Source organism: Salmo trutta, chromosome 13 (assembly GCF_901001165.1).
Source record: "Salmo trutta chromosome 13, fSalTru1.1, whole genome shotgun sequence".
NCBI classification, from domain to species: Eukaryota; Metazoa; Chordata; class Actinopteri; order Salmoniformes; family Salmonidae; genus Salmo; species Salmo trutta.
This window is the reverse complement of record NC_042969.1, coordinates 77,309,917-77,329,800: the sequence shown is the minus strand read 5'-3', so window position 1 is coordinate 77,329,800 and position 19,884 is coordinate 77,309,917. Positions and strand designations below refer to the sequence as shown.

Sequence of the window (19,884 nt, the reverse complement as noted above, 5' to 3'; positions counted from 1 at the left end):
CCATGTCTGAAGATCTCTCTCCCTCCTTTCTGAAGGATAAACTAACAGACTGTAAGTAAATATTTTAAGACGGTAGATTGCTGTACCTTTGGATGCCTCTGTTTTTGGTTCTAGGGAGACTATAGGTAGTGTTTGGCCTCTTACCCCTCACTCTTCCATCAAGTCCAGGGCAGATGGCTACAGGCCGCGGGCTAAAGTCTTTGGTGAATTTGTTCAAGTTTTCTCCTCTGGCTTCAAGGAGGAAGGGCGAGTGGGAGAGACAAGCAAAAAAAGGTAGTATGGCACATAATAATTGTTCTAATCTTCTTAAAATAGGGAGCACAACTTAGAGAGAGAGAGAGAGAGAGAGTTGCTAGGGATCTACTCCTCTGATTTACACAATAGGGCTCTGGGATCCTCTGGGGATCTGTTTTTCTTCTTCAGAAAGCCACTCTGCAGAGAGAGAAAGAGAGAAGGACATTTTAAACTAGATCTGTTAAAGGAGAAGTTCTCTCTCACCGCTTCCCCTCTTTCCCCCTTTTCTAAGAGCAACGCTGACCTAGTAAGTGACTTGTTTTCACTTGGTTTTGGTTTCTTTCTCTTTAAGGGTAGCTCTAGTCTTTCCCTATGAAGGCCTGCTAGAGAGACACTTCTTTTGAACTAAAATTCTGTGGCTGAAACTTCAGCCGGCCAGCCTGATCGATTGAAATTCCTGAATGAGAAATGTAGCAGAAGTCATAAATATTGCAATGAGGGATGGGGGTTCTGCTCTTGCCTCAAACCCGTTTTTTATTGGGCTAGGGGTTTCTTAAAGGCTCTCTGGGGTGTGTAGGCATACTGTAATGTTAATACATACCCCATGCTTGGCTCCTCTACCCAGCGCTGTCTGCCTCTCTGCCCAGGAGGTGAGCTCTGCAGTGGGCTGATAGAAAGCCTTGCTCACTGATAAGAGTTCATCTAAGGCCCCAGGCCAAGTTTGGAGAGTGTTGAAACCACTGGCACACTCGTATGTATGCACACACATATAGACATACACAGGTGTTCTTACTAATATAGACTCTTACTTATCGATATTCATGGACACACACTATCTGTTCAGTGATATTCGTGGACACACACTATCTGTTCAGTGATATTCATAGACACACACTATCTGTTCAGTGATATTCATGGACACACACTATCTGTTCAGTGATATTCATAGACACACACTATCTGTTCAGTGATATTCATGGACATGACGTATGTACACAAGGACATCCCAAGCTCATTTTGACATGTATGCATAAAAAACAAATATTAATGGAATTCCCATTTACACCCACACCTCTCCCCATTTACACCCACACCTCTCCCCATTTACACCCACACCTCTCCCCATTTACACCCACACCTCTCCCCATTTACACCCACACCTCTCCCCATTTACACCCACACCTCTCCCCATTTACACCCACACCTCTCCCCATTTACACCCACACCTCTCCCCATTTACACCCACACACTTTGTCTCTGTCACACTCTTTTCCCTCTCTGCCTCTGTCCAGAGTGGTGTATGAACAGATCCACAGCCTCATTGTGTGGGCGTGCACACACACACAGGGCTATAGAGGGCTGACTTGGCAGGTCTGGCACTTTACTCTGGACCAAGACTAGTAGTAGAATGGATCTGTTCAGGGTGATGTAATATCATACAGCTGTAATAGGATGTTCAGGGTGATGTAATATCATACAGCTGTAATAGGATGTTCAGGGTGATGTAATATCATACAGCTGTAATAGGATGTTCAGGGTGATGTAATATCATACAGCTGTAATAGGATGTTCAGGGTGATGTAATATCATACAGCTGTAATAGGATGTTCAGGGTGATGTAATATCATACAGCTGTAATAGGATGTCCAGGGTGATGTAATATCATACAGCTAGCTGTAATAGGATGTCCAGGGTGATGTAATATCATACAGCTAGCTGTAATAGGATGTTCAGGGTGATGTAATATCATACAGCTGTAATAGGATGTCCAGGGTGATGTAATATCATACAGCTGTAATAGGATGTTCAGGGTGATGTAATATCATACAGCTGTAATAGGATGTTCAGGGTGATGTAATATCATACAGCTGTAATAGGATGTTCAGGGTGATGTAATATCATACAGCTGGAATAGGATGTTCAGGGTGATGTAATATCATACAGCTGGAATAGGATGTTCAGGGTGATGTAATTTCATACAGCTGGAATAGGATGTTCAGGGTGATGTAATATCATACAGCTGTAATAGGATGTTCAGGGTGATGTAATATCATACAGCTAGCTGTAATAGGATGTTCAGGATGATGTAATATCATACAGCTGTAATAGGATGTTCAGGGTGATGTAATATCATACAGCTGTAATAGGATGTCCAGGGTGATGTAATATCATACAGCTGTAATAGGATGTCCAGGGTGATGTAATATCATACAGCTGTAATAGGATGTTCAGGGTGATGTAATATCATACAGCTGTAATAGGATGTTCAGGGTGATGTAATATCATACAGCTGTAATAGGATGTTCAGGGTGATGTAATATCATACAGCTGTAATAGGATGTTCAGGGTGATGTAATATCATACAGCTGTAATAGGATGTTCAGGGTGATGTAATATCATACAGCTGTAATAGGATGTTCAGGGTGATGTAATATCATACAGCTGTAATAGGATGTTCAGGGTGATGTAATATCATACAGCTAGCTGTAATAGGATGTTCAGGGTGATGTAATATCATACAGCTAGCTGTAATAGGATGTTCAGGGTGATGTAATATCATACAGCTAGCTGTAATAGGATGTCCAGGGTGATGTAATATCATACAGCTGTAATAGGATGTTCAGGGTGATGTAATATCATACAGCTGTAATAGGCTGTTCAGGGTGATGTAATATCATACAGCTGTAATAGGATGTTCAGGGTGATGTAATATCATACAGCTGTAATAGGATGTTCAGGGTGATGTAATATCATACAGCTGTAATAGGATGTTCAGGGTGATGTAATATCATACAGCTGTAATAGGATGTTCAGGGTGATGTAATATCATACAGCTGTAATAGGATGTTCAGGGTGATGTAATATCATACAGCTGTAATAGGATGTTCAGGGTGATGTAATATCATACAGCTGTAATAGGATGTTCAGGGTGATGTAATATCATACAGCTGTAATAGGATGTTCAGGGTGATGTAATATCGTACAGCTGTAATAGGATGTTCAGGGTGATGTAATATCATACAGCTGTAATAGGATGTTCAGGGTGATGTAATATCGTACAGCTGTAATAGGATGTTCAGGGTGATGTAATATCGTACAGCTGTAATAGGCTGTTCAGGGTGATGTAATATCGTACAGCTGTAATAGGCTGTTCAGGGTGATGTAATATCGTACAGCTGTAATAGGCTGTTCAGGGTGATGTAATATCGTACAGCTGTAATAGGATGTTCAGGGTGATGTAATATCGTACAGCTGTAATAGGCTGTTCAGGGTGATGTAATATCATACAGCTGTAATAGGATGTTCAGGGTGATGTAATATCATACAGCTGTAATAGGATGTAAAGTGATCATGTTCGTGTCTCATTGGTAGCATGGACGTTTGACTTCTTCTCTCATTACAAGGGGATTGTGGGCAACCAGAGGTCAGCAGTAGTAAGTTGAGTTCTCAACCTTTTTGGTATGAACACAAAATGGCCGTTGGGTTGCTGTGGTGAGAGAAAGACGACACAATGACTCAGGTGATTGGCTTAAAGCTGCTACTCTTGCCTGATGATTTGTTGCAAGGCGCTGTTGGCGGTAGGCGATTGTCTGAGAGGTAACAGCTGGCTAGGCCTCCCTTCCCCATTGACAATCCCATATTGTCCTCTTCATTGCCCTCTTCATTGCCTTAATACTAAATTGCTGTCAATTAACATTTTAATTGAGGACAAATTAGTTGGATATATCAACGAAGGAGAACTGTCATAATGACTGCAGGTAGAGAGAGGCTGTTCTTTAGAGTTATTATGTGTGACTGCATATTATCCGCTCGAGTGCTAAGGTAGAGGCGAGCGAGCGTGACTAACAGAAGGGGAGAGGGGGGCTGATGAACGTGATTCAACCTCAACCAGCGTTGTGTCTGACGGACACCTTGAGAAATAAATTACTTCTCACTTTGATATTCACGGTCAAGAACACATATTTGGGGGGATTAATGATGATTATGAATTTTCATCACTTTGATGAACTTCAAATAGTTTAGTCTCCTCATTCAATCTTTTGTCTTTCAATATCTGACCTTGTCTCAATGTTCTTCCTTCAATTTTCTCTTTCCATCAGCCCCGCTTTCTTGTTTTTTCTCTCTCTCTCTCTCTCTCGATGTCTCTCTCTCTCTTTTCTCTTTCTGCTTCTCATTTGCATTCTTGTCTTTACTTCTTTGTTATCTTCCCACCTTTCTCTCTGTCTCTCTCTGTCTCCATCCCTCCCTCTCTCCTCAGTCCACATCTATCTCTGTATGTGTCTGCTCCTCTCTCAGTAGTGGGCTGTGCCCCAGGCTGAGAGGTCAGTGTTATTAGCTTGTTAACTGAACCACCTGTTGTTCTCAGCCTAATGCTGCCATCTCACACACCCTGCTTGATGTGGTGGTAAGAAGGCAGGTGCTCCTGGCACGGTGGCTTTGGTCAGGTCTCATAGATCCCTGGAGTTTTGGCATGTTACTTGTCTGGCTCTGAAGTAACTCCCTCACTGTTGGAGCCTTGGCTGGCTGGCCCTGTTGCAGAGTTAGTGTGGTTCGAAAGTAAAGTGTATTAGACGTTTTGATGCGAGTGAGGCAAGGTTCTTGGGCAGGTAGACAAATAGGAGAGGCCCTTTCCAACTTTTTATTGTGATTTAGATGTGTCCACTTACTTTGACACAAAACGCTATGTTCCTGTTGGCTGCCTGCTTCCATACATTACAGTCGAATAGTGTTTTGTATGCATAGTCAGTGCATCAGAGACCAGGTCGTTGACGTGTTCACTATCCCTCTGTCTGTTGTTGGTGCTGCAATTCTTTTCATTTCGCTGCCAGACGAGGTCATTAATCACCAAGTCAAACAGCAGTCAGACAAGACATCAGGAGGAGAGGTAACAAGCCCCTGTCAAGAACTGATCAGTCACAACCAAGAAGGGGAGAGGAAAATAAAAAACGAAGGAACAAGCGAAGACGGGAAAGAAAAATACATCTGTTCATTGAATATGTATGTGACTTTGGCAGCCAGGTCTAAACCTGTTCAAATGAAACTGTTTTTGCCAGCCAGGTCTAAACCTGTATAAATGAAACTGTTTTTAAGCCAAATTAGAAAGCATCCATATTTTCTCGAGGGGAGAAGGGAGGGGGAGAGAGGAGGGAGAGAGAGGGAATGGAAGAAAGAGAAAGGTGCGAGTGTCTGGGGATCTCATTATAGCAATGTTTCTTTATGTGGAGGTTTGGTGATGAATGGCGATCATTAATTCCTCTGCCCAGATCGAGAGGCGTTTCTCGGGACAGAGAGCGGAGAGCAATTCTTCAGTCTGTGTGTGGTACTTAGCAGTGATAATGTGCCCTACCACCTGACATGCAATATCCCCACAGGATACTAGCCAAACATCAGCATCCAACTATCCTCATCCCCAGCAAAAGTCTGACTAGAGAGCTTGGTAAACGTCTGGTGCTAACGTAGGTCACCATGTATAAAGTATATCAGAGACTAGAGAGCTTGGTAAACGTCTGGTGTTAACGTAGGTCACCATGTATAAAGTATATCAGAGACTAGAGAGCTTGGTAAACGTCTGGTGCTAACGTAGGTCACCATGTATAAAGTATATCAGAGACTAGAGAGCTTGGTAAACGTCTGGTGCTAACGTAGGTCACCATGTATAAAGTATATCAGAGACTAGAGAGCTTGGTAAACGTCTGGTGCTAACGTAGGTCACCATGTATAAAGTATATCAGAGACTAGAGAGCTTGGTAAACGTCTGGTGCTAACGTAGGTCACCATGTATAAAGTATATCAGAGACTAGAGAGCTTGGTAAACGTCTGGTGCTAACGTAGGTCACCATGTATAAAGTATATCAGAGACTAGAGAGCTTGGTAAACGTCTGGTGCTAACGTAGGTCACCATGTATAAAGTATATCAGAGCCTAGAGAGCTTGGTAAACGTCTGGTGCTAACGTAGGTCACCATGTATAAAGTATATCAGAGACTAGAGAGCTTGGTAAACGTATGGTGCTAACGTAGGTCACCATGTATAAAGTATATCAGAGACTAGAGAGCTTGGTAAACGTCTGGTGCTAATGTAGGTCACCATGTATAAAGTATATCAGAGACTAGAGAGCTTGGTAAACGTCTGGTGCTAACGTAGGTCACCATGTATAAAGTATATCAGAGACTAGAGAGCTTGGTAAACGAATGGTGCTAACGTAGGTCACCATGTATAAAGTATATCAGAGACTAGAGAGCTTGGTAAACGTCTGGTGCTAACGTAGGTCACCATGTATAAAGTATATCAGAGACTAGAGAGCTTGGTAAACGTCTGGTGCTAACGTAGGTCACCATGTATAAAGTATATCAGAGACTAGAGAGCTTGGTAAACGTCTGGTGCTAACGTAGGTCACCATGTATAAAGTATATCAGAGCCTAGAGAGCTTGGTAAACGTCTGGTGCTAACGTAGGTCACCATGTATAAAGTATATCAGAGACTAGTCCTCCTAGCTACTCTGTTATCATTCTCTATTCCAAGGGTTTCTTATTCAATAGAAGACTGATGCTTTTAATCTTTTCATGGCTTTTTCAGATCTCAATACCTAGTTTATTTGATGCAGTGTTTACAACCTTTTATTCAATATAGTAATGGATTTGTATTTTATTGCTTTTGTTATACAGCATTCCTGACAATTTGTGTGTGTATGGGGCAGGTTCTTCCTCTAGAGGAACAGATGAAGCGGTTCCCTGCGGCTCTAAACATCGGGATGGGCATCACCATCGTCCTCTACGTTGTCTGGGCTACCTCCACTTTGGTGACGACGTCAAAGGAAGCATAACCCTTAACCTTCCTCATAACGCATGGTAAGCACCATCACATAAACAGGAACATGGTGTATAGCTTACTGGGGGGGGGGGGAGAGAGAGAACTAATCCAATTCCATAATGCTGTGGGACACGGTGTCTGTTAGTGGAAGCGGTATAGGTGGCTGGCATTTAAATGAGCCCGTTGTAAAGAGAGCTATAAACAAATTGACCTGCTGTGCTTCTGAGTAAAAGGTTTCTCTGATTCTGTAGAATACATTGAGGTTAGGGCAGCCATTTCAGTAGTATGGAGCAGTGCTGACATGGTGAAGGTATTAAGTGGGGTTATACTTTTTGTTTGTGGGGCACTATTTTCAAACCCCACGGAACCTCTGTAATCCAAAGGTTGGCAATGCTAACAATTACATGTAGAATCCAATAGCAAATGCTAACAAGCACAATGTGAAAATGTTATGCAGTCTCTGACAAAGTATTTGCTGGACAGACATCCCCCCCAAAAAATGTTACTCACAGTTTTCTGCACTCACAAACCTATATTGGACAGCAAGGATGTTGATTCAGGAGGGGGTTATCTTCTATTACCAAGAAAAGCTTGTTTTTCGAAGAAGCTAACCACTTAGCTAGATAACTAGCTACTAAATTAGCAAACCAAATGCCAAACTGAATAGATATGAGATATCTAGTTGGCAAACATTTAAAGTTGTGAATTCCATAGTGTAACTAGGTGAACTAACGTATGCTGCAAAACAGTGAGTGACTCACAAGGCTCCGGTCTCTCGTTGTTTCGTTGTTGTGTGCTTGGAAACAAAGACCACATGACTGGGGACTACTGGTAATTATTAATATTGTAAATAATGTGGTAGGTGAAATGAAGAGCGCAATCAACTTTATCTCCTAATGTATTGTACAAGTTGACTGCATGTACAGTGCCTTCTGAAAGTATTCAGACCCCTTGACTTTTTCCATGTTTTGTTAGGTTACAGCCTTATTCTAAAATTGATTCAATAGTTTTTTCCCCCTCAGAAATCTACACACAATACCCCATAATGACAAAGTAAAAACAGGTTTTTAGACATTTTTGCTAATTTATAAAACTTATATTAATCATGACATTTACATAGGTTTTCAGACCCTTTACTCAATACATTGTTGAAGCACGTTTGACAGCGATTACAGCCTTGAGTCTTCTTAGGTATGACGCTACAAGCTTGACACACCTGTATTTGGGGAGTTTCTCCCATTCTTCTCTGCAAATCCTCTCAAGCTCTGTCAGGTTGGATGGGGAGCGTTGCTGCCCAGCTATTTTCAGGTCTCCCCAGAGATATTTGTTCAGGTTCAAGTCCGGGCTCTGGCTGGGTCACACAAGGACATTCAGAGACTTGTCCCGAAGCCACTCCTGCATTGTCTTGGCTGTGTGCTTAGGGTCGTTGTCCTGTTGGAATGTGAACCTTCTCCCCTGTCTGAGGTTTTGAGCACTCTGGAGCACATTTTCATCAAGGATCTATCTGTACTTTGCTCCATTCATCTTTGCCTCGATCCTGACTAGTCTCCCAGTCCCTGCCGCTGAAAAACATCCCCATAGCATGATGCTGCACCCACCATGCTTCACCTTAGGGATGGTGCCAGTTTCCTCCAGACGTGATGCTTGGCATTCAGGCCAAAGAGTTGAATCTTGGTTTCATCAGACCAGAGAATCTTGTTTCTGATGGTTTGAGACTCTTTAGGTGCCTTTTGGTAAACTCCAAGCAGGCTGTCATGTGTCTTTTACTGAGGAGTGGCTTCAGTCTGGCCATTCTACCATCAAGGCCTGATTGGTGGAGTGCTGCAGAGATGGTTGTCCTTCTGGAAGGTTCTCCCATCTCCACAGAGGATCTCTAGAGCTCTGTCAGAGTGACCATTGGGTTCTTGGTCACCTCCCTGACCAAGGCCCTTCTCCCCCGGTTGCTCAGTTTGGTCGGCGGCCAGCTCTATGACGAGTCTTCCATTTAAGTACAATGGAGGCCACTGTGTTCTTGTTGACCTTCAATGTTGCAAACATTTTTTGGTAACCTTCACCAGATCTTTGCCCCGACAAAATCCTCTCGGAGCTCTACGAACAATTTCTTTGAACTCATGTCTTAGTTTTTGCTCTTACATGCACTGTCAACTGTGGGACTTTATATAGACAGGTGTGTGCCTTTCCAAATCATGTCCAATCAATTGAATTTACCACAGGTGGCCTCCAATCAAGTTGTAGAAACATCTCAAGGATAATCAATGAATTAGGAAGCACCTGAGATCAATTTCGAGTCTCATAGCAAATGGTCTGAATAGTTATGTAAATAAGGTATTTATTTTTTATAATTTATTTGCCAACATTTCTTAACCTGTTTTCGCTTTGTCGTTATGGGGTATTGAGTGTAGATTGCTGAGGATTTTTTTACTTAATCCATTTTATAATGAGGCTGTAACGTAACAAAATGTGGATAAAGTCAAGTGGTTTGAATACTTTCCCAATGGCACTGCATTTACTTAAAGTAGCTACAAATATTCACATTCATTAAACTTCAAAGAAATAGTTTAAATGGTGTTTGATAGTCACGCGATGGTTTATTTTCAAATTCCCCAGTATACCGTCCAAGCCAAGTATGGATGTAATGTGTGTGTCTCTGTGATATGTCCTTGTCCTGTTTGAATCTTTGTGAAATGTGGGTGTGTCAGTTGTGTATTACTTCAGAGGTCTGCGCACCGGAAACCTCACCCCGCCCACTCCTGGTGGCTTCCTGTCTGACTCCCACCCGCTACTGCAAGAGCTTGTCCTGGACCCAACCGTGGTCTCGCAATGACATTTTAGGTGTATGTGACACAACTCACTTGCCAGCCAGGGTCCCAGCAATTTTGCGCCCTATAGGCAATATCAAAATGCGCAAAAAATAACCTAGGTTACATTACTAGAGATTCTCACATGTCCCATTATATTAGGCTATCGGTATTACTGGTATACTGATATAATATAACAGTGGTCGCCAACCGGTCAGCACTGTCTCTGTTTTTATTCAACACTATTACAAAATGTGCTTCTCCGTACTTCTGCTCGGGCTGCAGCTGCAATGAATGAGTTGCCAAGTTTGACCTCACCCTCTCACCGTCCCTACTCACAAGGCAGGCAATACGCTTTACCTCATCTTTACTAGATGCTGTTCTTCTACTAATCTCACTGCAACTCCCCTCCAAGTCTCCGACCACTACCTTGTATCCTTTTCCCTCTTGCTCTCCTCCAACACTACTCACTCTGCCCCTACTCAGATGGTATTGCGCCGTCGCAACCTTCGCTCTCTCTCTCCTGCTACTCTCTCCTCTTCCATCCTATCATCTCTTCCCTCTGCTCAATCCTTCTACAACCAATCTCCTGATTCTGCCTCCTCAACCCTCCTCTCCTCCCTTTCTGCATCCTTTGACTCTCTATGTCCCCTATCCTCCCGGCCGGCTCGGTCCTCCCCTCCTGCTCCGTGGCTTGACGACTCATTGCGAGCTCACAGAACAGGGCTCCGGGCAGCCGAGCGGAAATGGAGGAAAACTAGCATCCCTGCGGACCTGGCATCTTTTCACTCCCTCCTCTCTACATTTTCTTCCTCCGTTTCTGCTGCTAAAGCCACTTTCTACCACTCTAAACTCCAAGCATCTGCCTCTAACCCTAGGAAGCTCTTTGCCACCTTCTCCTCCCTCCTGAATCCCCCCCCTCCTCCCTCTCTGCAGATGACTTCGTCAACCATTTTGAAAAGAAGGTTGACGACATCCGATCCTCGTTTGTTAAGTCAAACGACACCGCTGGTCCTGCTCACATTGCCTTACCCTATGCTTTGACCTCTTTCTCCACTCTCTCTCCAGATGAAATCTTGCGTCTTGTGACGGCCGGCCGCCCAACAACCTGCCGCTTGACCCTATTCCCTCCTCTCTTCTCCAGACCATTTCCGGAGACCTTCTCCCTTACCTCACCTCGCTCATCAACTCATCCTTGACCGCTGGCTACGTCCCTTCCGTCTTCAAGAGAGCGAGAGTGCACCCCTTCTCAAAAAACCTACACTCGATCCCTCCGATGTCAACAACTACAGACCAGTATCTCTTCTTTATTTTCTCTCAAACTCTTGAGCGTGCCATCCTTGGCCAGCTCTCTTGCTATCTCTCTCAGAATGACCTTCTTGATCCAAATCAGTCAGGTTTCAAGACTGGTCATTCAACTGAGACTGCTCTTCTCTGTGTCACGGAGGCTCTCCGCACTGCTAAAGCTAACTCTCTCTCCTCTGCTCTCATCCTTCTAGACCTATCTGCTGCCTTTGATACTGTGAACCATCAGATCCTCCTCTCCACCCTCTCCGAGTTGGGCATCTCCGGCGCGGCTCACTCTTGGATTGCGTCCTACCTGACAGGTCGCTCCTACCAGGTGGCATGGCGAGAATCTGTCTCCGCACCACGTGCTCTCACCACTGGTGTCCCCCAGGGCTCAGTTCTAGGCCCTCTCTTATTCTCGCTATACACCAAGTCACTTGGCTCTGTCATATCCTCACATGGTCTCTCCTATTATTGCTACGCAGACGACACACAATTCATCTTCTCCTTTCCCCCTTCTGATAACCAGGTGGCGAATCGCATCTCTGCATGTCTGGCAGACATATCAGTGTGGATGACGGATCACCACCTCAAGCTGAACCTCGGCAAGACGGAGCTGCTCTTCCTATCGGGGAAGGACTGCCCGTTCCATGATCTCGCCATCACGGTTGACAACTCCATTGTGTCCTCCTCCCAGAGTGCTAAGAGCCTTGGTGTGACCCTGGACAACACCCTGTCGTTCTCCGCTAACATCAAGGTGGTGACCCGATCCTGTAGGTTCATGCTCTACAATATTCGCAGAGTACGACCCTGCCTTACACAGGAAGCGGCGCAGGTCCTAATCCAGGCACTTGTCATCTCCCGTCTGGATTACTGCAACTCGCTGTTGGCGGGGCTCCCTGCCTGTGCCATTAAACCCCTACAACTCATCCAGAACGCCGCAGCCCGTCTGGTGTTCAACCTTCCCAAGTTCTCTCACGTCACCCCGCTCCTCCGCACACTCCACTGGCTTCCAGATGAAGCTCGCATCTGCTACAAGACCATGGTGCTTGCCTATGGAGCTGTGAGGGGAACGGCACTTCCGTACCTTCAGGCTCTGATCAGTCCCGACACCCAAACAAGGGCACTGCGTTCATCCACCTCTGGCCTGCTGGCCCCCCTACCTCTGCGGAAGCACTGTTCCCGCTCAGCCCAGTCAAAACTGTTCGCTGCTCTGGCACCCCAATGGTGGAACAAGCTCCCTCAAGACGCCAGGACAGCGGAGTCAATCACCACCTTCCGGAGACACCTGAAACCCCACCTCTTTAAGGAATACCTGGGATAGGATAAAGTAATCCTTCTAACCCCCCCCAAAAAAAAGATATATAGATGTACTATTGTAAAGTGGTTGTTCCACTGGATATCATAAGGTGAATGCACCAATTTGTAAGTTGCTCTGGATAAGAGCGTCTGCTAAATGACGTAAATGTAAATGTAAATGCAAGTATCGATCGCCCTGCGTTTTATTATTATTAGCAGCTCGTCGTGTCGGTTTTAATATTAAAGAATATTTAACTTTCTCTGTTCATAGGAACAACATGAATTTGTGCATGAGGCAGATGCGGTGCGACTCGAGTTTCACCATCAGGTGGAAGACTGTCCCCTCTCTCTGGTCAGTATCACCAGAGGAAAGGAAGGAGAGAGCAGGGACCGTGAGAGGCGGTTGGGAAAAATAGTTTTGAATGGTCATCCAACTCGGAATTCCAAGTCGGAAACTCAGGTATCTTTCTAGAGCTCCGACTTTTCGACCTGAAGATCAATGACGTGGTGCTGTGACCTCGTTGACCATCAGATGCAGGAACCATCTGTCCAGTAAAATAAAAAAGCTAATTATTGAAATTCATGATCCACAGTGCCTCACAAGTGCTAAACCAACTGATCTATTTTCTTATCAAAGCTCGAGTTTTGAAATATAATATGGTCTGATTAACAATATTGTCAGGACAATCATATAGCCAATATGCTCTGATAATGTAGTAGGCCTTACTGCCCAAACCTCATTCCTACAAAACTATTTGTGTGAGGTTAATGTAAAATCTGAGCAGTAGATTTTGACTGCGAAAGTGATCTTGACTCAGAAATGGTTGGTGACCACTGTATTATAATATTGTTTTTTGTATCTCAAAATCATTGTATTGTGTTTAACCATAAAAATCTAAATGAAAATTATTCAAATCTAAAAGATAAAATTCAACCAGAGAGCGTCCTTAGATAATGGGAAAAGGCCGCACTTGACTGTTGCACTTGAATCATTCCCATGGTGAATGGCTTGGCCCGCTACGCTATAAAACCACACACTATTGCAGAGACTTTAATATTACCGGCCACAATTGATATGGTGAAAACAATGTGTGGGGAGGTAGAGGCACAGAAACTCACATCAATACCTTTGTTAGATAATACTGTTGAACAAATAATTTATGCTATTGCTAACAATCAAGAGGAAACTCGTACTGAACAACTCAAACTCCTCAGCTCATGCTCTCCAAATGGGTGTTAGCTGTGCGGGCCGAGATGCCTATGCATTGACTTTTGTTCGCTATACTGTACATGTCGGGGTATGCTATTCATGAGGACATATTGTTCTGTCTCACGATTCCCGAGCATGAAACTGCACAGGGGATGTTCAGTGTGCTGCGTGGCTATATTGATGAAAACACATTCCATAGGGGATGTTCAGTGGGCTGCGTGGCTATATTGATGAAAACACATTCCATAGGGGATGTTCAGTGGGCTGCGTGGCTATATTGATGAAAACACATTCCATAGGGGATGTTCAGTGGGCTGCGTGGCTATATTGATGAAAACACATTCCATAGGGGATGTTCAGTGTGCTGCGTGGCTATATTGATGAAAACACATTCCATAGGGGATGTTCAGTGGGCTGCGTGGCTATATTGATGAAAACACATTCCATAGGGGATGTTCAGTGGGCTGCGTGGCTATATTGATGAAAACACATTCCGTAGGGGATGTTCAGTGGGCTGCGTGGCTATATTGATGAAAACACATTCCATAGGGGATGTTCAGTGGGCTGCGTGGCTATATTGATGAAAACACATTCCGTAGGGGATGTTCAGTGGGCTGCGTGGCTATATTGATGAAAACACATTCCATAGGGGATGTTCAGTGGGCTGCGTGGCTATATTGATGAAAACACATTCCGTAGGGGATGTTCAGTGGGCTGCGTGGCTATATTGATGAAAACACATTCCATAGGGGATGTTCAGTGGGCTGCGTGGCTATATTGATGAAAACACATTCCGTAGGGGATGTTCAGTGGGCTGCGTGGCTATATTGATGAAAAACACATTCCATTTTTTTATTTTTTTATTTCACCATTATTTAACCAGGTAGGCTAGTTGAGAACAAGTTCTCATTTACAACTGCGACCTGGCCAAGATAAAGTGACGCAGTGCGACAGAAACAACAACAGGGTTACATGGAATAAACAAACATACTAGGAACAACATGAAAAGACTACACAATAGGAAAAAAAGAAAGTCTATACAGTGTGTGCAAATGGAATGAGGAGGTATTGCAATAAATACGTCATAGTAGGAAAGTAATTACAATTTAGCAGATTAACACTGGAGTGATAGATGAGCAGATGATGATGAGCAGATGATGGAGTGTAAGTAGTGATAATGGTGTGCAAAAGAGCAGCAAAATAAATAAAAACAATATGGGGATGAGGTAGGTAGATTGAGTGGGCTATTTACAGATGGACTATATACAGCTGCAGCGATCAGTTAGCTGCTCAGATAGCTGATGTTTAAAGTTAGTGAGGGAAATGTAAGTCTCCAGCTTCAGTGATTTTTGCAATTCGTTCCAGTCACTGGAAGGAAAGGCAGCCAAAGGAGGTGTTGGCTTTGGGGATGACCAGTGAGATATACCTGCTGGAGTGCGTGCTACGGGTGGGTGTTGTTATTGTGACCAGTGAGCTGAGAAAAGGCGGAGCTTTACCTAGCATAGACTTGTAGATGACCGGGAGCCAGTGGGTCTGGCGACGAATATGTAGCGAGGGCCAGCCGACTAGAGCATACAGGTCGCAGTGGTGGTTGGTATAAGGCGCTTTGGTAACAAAACGGATGGCACTGTGATAGACTGCATCCAGTTTGCTGAGTAGAGTTTTGGAAGCTATTTTGTAGATGACATCGCCGAAGTCGAGGATCGGTAGGATAGTCAGTTTTACGAGGGTAAGTTTGGCGGCGTGAGTGAAGGAGGCTTTGTTGCGAAATAGGAGGCCGATTCTAGATTTGATTTTGGATTGGAGATGTTTGATATGAGTCTGGAAGGAGAGTTTACAGTCTAGCCAGACACCTAGGTATTTGTAGTTATCCACGTATTCTAGGTCAGAACTGTCCAGAGTAGTGATGCTAGTCGGGCGGGCGGGTGCGGGCAGCGAACGGTTGAAAAGCATGCATTTGGTTTTGCTAGCGTTTAAGAGCAGTTGGTGGCCACGGAAGGAGTGTTGTATGGCATTGAAGCTCGTCTGGAGGTTAGTTAACACAGTGTCCAAAGAAGGGCCAGATGTATACAGAATAGTGTCGTCTGCGTAGAGGTGGATGAGGGAATCACCCGCAGCAAGAGCGATGATATATATCGTTGATATATACATCTGGCCCTCCTTTGGACACTGTGTTAACTAACCTACAAACGAGCTTCAATGCCATACAACACTCCATAGGGGATGTTCAGTGGGCTGCGTGGCTATATTGATGAAAAACACATTCCATGGTGGGCTTGTGCATAGATGGGGTTCCATCTATGGCGGGTAGGCCTCTGCTGTGATCCTGGCTCAGCTGAAATGCCTGTAAGTGAAATTGAACAATTAATCGAGCTGTAATGTGACTGAATGCATTCACGGGTCACTGCGGAGGAGTTTTGGTTCCTGACTCAAAGGCAAAACCCTGCCGTCTCCCTCTGAGCATTAATTCCACATTCAAAACAACTGAGAACTCTCAACTGGAAACTCGGAAATCTCCGACTTCAGTGCGTTCAAGACAATTGGGAACTCGAAAAGAAAACGAGCTTTGTCTGGGGAGAAAAAAAGTTTTGAATGGTCATCCACCTCGGAATTCCAACTTGGGAACTCTGGCATCTTTCCAGAGCTCGACTTTCCGACCTGAAGATCACTCACGTCATGATTTGACCTCATATTTTTCAGAGTTCCAAGTACTTGTACCCTTCGCCAGCTCATATGTGTGAAGCTGGGTTTAGTGCTCCCTTCTATATTAAAACAAAATATCGGCTGTTAATTACATAATTGTTTTCACATGGCTGGGGTTGCAAGAATTTTCACATATCAAAATGGGGTCGTGGGCCAAAAAGGTTTGTACTAGAGATCGACCGATTAACCAGCATGGCCGATTTAATTAGGGCCAATTTCAAGTTTTCATAACAATCGGTAATCGGCCTTTTTGGATGCCGATTATGGCTGATTACATTGCAATCCATGAGGAAACTGCGTGGCAGTTATACGAGTACGGCATCAAAGGACCTTGTGGCTGCAAGGAGCCAAGGTAAGTTGCTAGCTAGCATTTAAACTTATCTTATATAAAACAATCAATCTTCACATAATCACTAGTTAACTACACATGGTTGATGATATTACTAGGTTAACTAGCGTGTCCTGCGTTGCATATAATCAATACGGTGCCTGTTAATTTATCATAGAATCACAGCCTACTTCAACTTTGCCAAACGGGTGATGATTTAACAAAAGCGCATTGCTGAAAAAAAACAATCTTTGCACAAATGTACGTGACAATAAATATCAATGCCGTTCTTAAAATCAATACACAGAAGTATATATTTTTTAAACCTGCATATTTAGTTAAAAGAAATTCATGTTAGCAGGCAATATTATCTATGGAAATTGTGTCTCTTCTCTTGCTTTCAGTGCAATCAGAGTCAGGGTATATACAACAGTTTGGGCCGCCTGACTCATTGCAAACTGTGAACTAACTTGCCAGAATTGTACATAATTATGACATAACATTGAAGGTTGTGCAATGTAACAGCAATATCTACACTTAGGGTTGCCACCCATTCGATAAAATACGGAACGGTTCCATATTTCACTGAAAGAATAAACGTTTTGTTTTCGAAATGATAGTTTCCGGATTTTACCATATTAATGACCAAAGGCTCGAATTTCTGTGTTTATTATATTATAATTAAGTCTGATTTGATGGACCAGTCTGACTGAGCGGTGGTAGGAAGCAGCAGGCTCGTAAGCATTCATTCAAACAGCACTTTACTGCGTTTGCAAGCAACTCTTATGACTTCAAGCCTATCAACTCCCGAGATTAGGCTGGTAATACTAAAGTGCCTATAAGAACATCCAATAGTCAAAGGTATATGAAATACAAATGGTATAGAGAGAAATAGTCGACGCGTCATAATTCCTATAATAACTACAACCTAAAACTTCTTAACTGGGAATATTGAAGAACTGGGAATATTGAACCACCAGCTTTCATATGTTCCCATGTTCTGAGCAAGGAACTTAAACGTTAGCTTTTTTACATGGCACATATTGCACTTTTACTTTCTTCTCCAACACTGTATTTTTGCGTTTTTTAAGCCAAATTTAACATGTTTCATTATTTATTTGAGACCTAATAAATAAAATCTATCTATTATATGAAGTTAAAATAAAAGTGTTCATTCAGTATTGTTGTAATTGTCATTATTACAAATATATATATAAAAATCAGTCGATTTTAATCGGCATTCGTCTTTTTTGGTCCTCCAATAATCGGTATCGGCGGTGAAAATTCATAATCGGTCGACCTCTAGTTTGTACCCCTGAGCTATAGCCTACTCTGTTTAATTGAGACCACACACACCTGATCTTGCATGTATGGCTACTGAACGTGAAGTAGCAGGAATGATGAGAGCGGACTTTTGCAGTTTCTCTTGAGACACATTTTGTATATAGGATATAGCCCACCTTTTTTGGGGGACGATTTGCAGACAGAGACAAATAAATGGGTAATCAATATTTATTGAAAATGAAAAGGCACAATGCTCGCTTACCATGGTAGTCTATGTGCACGTTGTGCCTTTTCAATGATGATAAATGTTTTTGATTGCACCTCAACTCGCGTTGGTTGAGTACCCTCCTCTTCTCAATATTTATTGAAAATAAAAAGGCACAACGCTCGCTTACCATGGTAGTCTATGTGCACGTTGTGCCTTTTCAATGATGATAAATGTTTTTGATTGCACCTCAACTCGCGTTGGTTGAGTACCCTCCTCTTCTCAATATTTATTTACAGACACTGTAGTAAACCTTGGAAAGATAACTGTCTGGTGATTCTCTGCCCATGCATGCCTATTCTATTATATTGTCACAACACATAAAGGGTGCACTTTACCTAACTCTCCCAACTAGGAGAGGAGAGGTAGGCTACTAAACTTGAAGCAGTGAATTCTGAGATTCTGTGAATAATGACACAAATATGTGCTATTAATAAAATAGGGAGGTCTGGGCTAACACATGCAAAGCTTAGAGACAACCGTTTCCAAATGATCTACGGGACCAAAAAGATAATTAATCCCAAAGTTTTCTGTCTGACCGCCTGATCCCAATCGCAGTCTGTCAGGATCACAGGTCTTCTATATTACTGTATGTATGGCCCAGCTCAGTGTAACATGCCCAGACCAGGTATGCTATGGTGAAGCCATGGTGAGGTTTGTCACTCGGGAAGTGAGGAAGAAGAAATGTGCTTTAATTGCCACAGTTGTTTGGGTCTCATTTAATAAATCAGCAGGCCCAAATGTAATTAGACTGAGGGGAGACTAGCGTTACATCTTTCAGGTGATTGATGACTGCACATTTCATTATCCTTCATTTTTGATAAATGCAGCTTCATCAAGTGCCAGCCAGACCTCTCTCTCTCACACACACACACACACACACACACTTTTGTATTTCTATCCTTGTGGGGACCAAATAATTAATTCCCATTAAAATCCTAATTTCCCCAACCCAAATTTAAGCCTTAACCTTAACCAATAATCCTAACCTTAACCATACCCTAACCCTAAACTATACCTAACCCTAAACCTAACCCCTAACCCTAAAATAGGCTTTTTCATTGTGAGGACTGGCAAAATGTCCCCAATTTTCCTTGTTTTACTATCCTTGTAAGGACTTCTGCTCCCCACAAGGATTGTTAAACAAAAACACAGGCACACACACACACACACACACATGCAAGGGCGTAGGCACACACACACGCAAGAGCACAGAAACACATGCAAGCACACAAACACTAGCATCCAAGTACACTCACCCTCACCTTGGCGTGAACTTGCGACAGCTTTTGTAAAGAGGATATTTGCGAAAATGTTCATTCCCCCAAGATGCCCCATGCCTGCATGAAAATGATGAGTATGAGATTCTCCATTTTTCACTGGCAAAACAAATGGTATCTGTATCCCACTTTAAAGATGGAGAAAGTGGTAAGAGAAGACTACCCACTGGGCACAGATGTCATTTCAACATCTAGTTTTGATTTACATTTGGTTGAGTTGCCAACTAACGTGAATTCAACATGAAATCAACACAAAATGTCAGTCATGTCATTGGATTTATGTTAAAAGTTTGGTGAAAAAAATATGAAATTACTTTTAATTACTTTTTGCAAATACAATGTTTTCCACATTAATTTAACATTATAACATAGATTTTCTTTTTATGAT

At 43.1% G+C, this 19,884-nt stretch overlaps 1 pseudogene; it reads left to right on the top strand.

The window, feature by feature from the left end:
• The window catches only part of LOC115206552 (proton-coupled amino acid transporter 4-like), a 231,126-nt pseudogene that overhangs the window by 35,055 nt on the left and 176,187 nt on the right, over positions 1 to 19,884 (top strand).